We start from the raw sequence: 2,734 nt of genomic DNA on the forward strand, positions 1-2,734 counted from the left end.
TGATGCTGACGAGGAACCACCAAGAGACGCTCCTGTGAGGCCCTGTGAATGGCCTTCGGAAAATTTTATGAATCAAGTGGGAATCAAAGAATAATTTAGCACATATTTGCGTAACGCCGGTCTTGAGGACTTTGAAGCTGACAAATGCCCCCAGTATCATGATCTCACAAGTTCATTTGTGAGGAGGTTTGAGTTTTCATCTTCGCGTAATTCTACTTCAGTCATGTTTGACCTTTATGACAAATCTTATACCATGGACTTAGAGAATTTCACTTCTGCTTGCAAACTTCCATCATGGGGTAGCGTCAGGGATCCCCCTAAATCTGAATATAGAGACTTTCTTGCTAGAATAACTGTGGGGGAATCTAGAGATATAACACAAGCCACTATAGGGAGCGTTCACTTTCCTTCTATACATTATTTTTCTCTCTTCATAGGTAGATGCATAAATGCTAAGGATGAAGCATGTCACATGTGTGTCCCTGATCTCAGCATTCTCAGAAGTGCTGTGTTGGGAGACCAATCTTATCATATGGGAGCCATCGTAGCTCGTAGGTTGCATCAAAACAGATATAACGGAGATTTCTTTGGAGGAATTTATGCAACCCGCTTAGCAAATTTTCTTGAGATAGACATTCGTGAGGGTGATATGGAGTTACCCCCTACCTATTTAGATTTTGATTCTATGGTTTCCCACCAGCTTGTTGAGAGGACTGAACCACCTCTCCAGTATCGACTAATCTTTAACAAACGGCATGTAGTCCATATTACTCTTCCTTCTCCTGCCTTCTTTGATTCTCAGACAAAAGGAATATATATTATTACCAGAGAGGAGGCAGATGGGTACGAGAGGAGAGCGGAGGCTGCTCGACGCCACGCTACAGCTCAGGCGGCGATAACCGCTGCATAGCAGTACGACCCCAGCTTCACCTACGTGTATCCACCAGGCTATCCCTGGAAATAGACCAACTTAGGCCAAAAGCATAAGCTTGGGGGAGTACGTATTTCTCACCGACATTACATTTATGTTCACACACACTCATTGCTAGATGTCGGTGCTCATACTCTTTCACTGTAATATCCATGCTAGTTTATTTTCCTTTTCCTGCTTTCTTCTTGTGTGTTTAATAAACCTTAAGAAAAACCAAAAACTTAGTAGTAGTTTATTTCTTTGCTGTAGGATTAAGAACAAAACCCAAAAATATTTCCCGTTCTTCTTTTGCTTGTTGGGAACTTTCCCGTGTAAATAGTTTTTATTTCTTTTCTTTTCTTTGGGGGTCAGTAGGAGAAGACCATGATTAAATTGTTGAAGTGGCTCTTATATGCATGATTGTTTATTTAACTTAGAGCCCATATTACTTCTCTTCTCTCTTGAGTTCAATGCTTGCAGATTCCAGCTTAGTCCAATGCACGTGCACTCTTGTTATTATACACATCGTTCGGTCATGCAAGTGAAAGGCAATAATGATGATATAAGATGGACTTTGGGATGAGAAAAGCTGGTATGAAGTCGACCTCTCTTGTTTTTGTAAATATGATGATTCATCGTTCCTGAGTCAGCTATTATGAAGTAAACATATTTGCAATGACATTTAGAGATTATAGTTGCTTGTGCCATGCTTGATTAGCTATGAGTTATAATGGTTTACCTTGCGTGCCAACATGCTATTAGAATGATTATGATGTGGTATGATGGGATGGTATCCTCCTTTAAATGAATTGAGTGACTAGACTTGGCACATGTTCACGCATGTAGTTGAATCAAATCAACATAGCCTTCATGATATTTATGTTCATGGTAGATTATATCCTACTCATGCTTGTATTCGGTGTAAATTAATTTTAATGCATGTTTACGACTGTTGTCGCTCTCTCAGTTGGTCGCTTCCCAGTCTTTTGCTAGCCTTCACCTGTACTAAGCGGGAATACTGCTTGTGCATCCAAACTCCTTAAACCCCAAAGTTGTTCCATATGAGTCCACTATACCTTCCTATACGCGGTATTTACCTGTCGTTCCAAGTAAATTTGTATGTGCCAAACTCCAAACCTTCAATTGAAATTCTGTTTTGTATGCTCGAGCAGCTCATGTTTCAACTAGGGCTGCCCTTATCTTCCATGTTAGGAGGGTTATTCTCAAGAGGAGTGAACTTCGCTCCTCATTCACGAGAAAATGGCTGGTCACCGGGATGCCCAGTCCCATGCTTTATGCAAACTAAATCAGAATAATTGCAAACAAAACTCCCCCTGGGACCCGTTGAATGTTGGAGGCACTCGTTGTTTCGAGAAAGCCATGGATTGATGCTTGTGGAGGAGGGGGAGTATAAACTTTACCATTCTGTTTTGGAACCGCCTATAATTTGTTTAGCACGGAAGATATCGTCATCTCATAGTTGTTGTGTTGACAGCAAAAGAATGCTGCTCAAAATGTTATTCAATCTCTATTTTAAAATCGAGCTCTGGCACCTCTACAAATCCCTGCTTCCCTCTACGAAGGGCCTATCCATCTACTTTTATGTTGAGTCATCATCCCTCTTATTAAAAGCACCCGCTGGAGAGCACACTGTCGTTTGCATTCATTATAATTGGTTTATATTGGGTATGAATTGACTAGATCTCTTTTACCATGAATTACAATGTTTAGTCAGTCCTTGATCTTTAAAGGTGCTCTGCATTTATGTTTTGCGGTCTCAGAAAGGGCTAGCGAGATACCATTTTGTTATATCATGTTATGATT

The sequence above is a fragment of the Triticum aestivum genome, chromosome 1B, assembly GCF_018294505.1.
Source record: "Triticum aestivum cultivar Chinese Spring chromosome 1B, IWGSC CS RefSeq v2.1, whole genome shotgun sequence".
Classification (NCBI taxonomy): Eukaryota; Viridiplantae; Streptophyta; class Magnoliopsida; order Poales; family Poaceae; genus Triticum; species Triticum aestivum.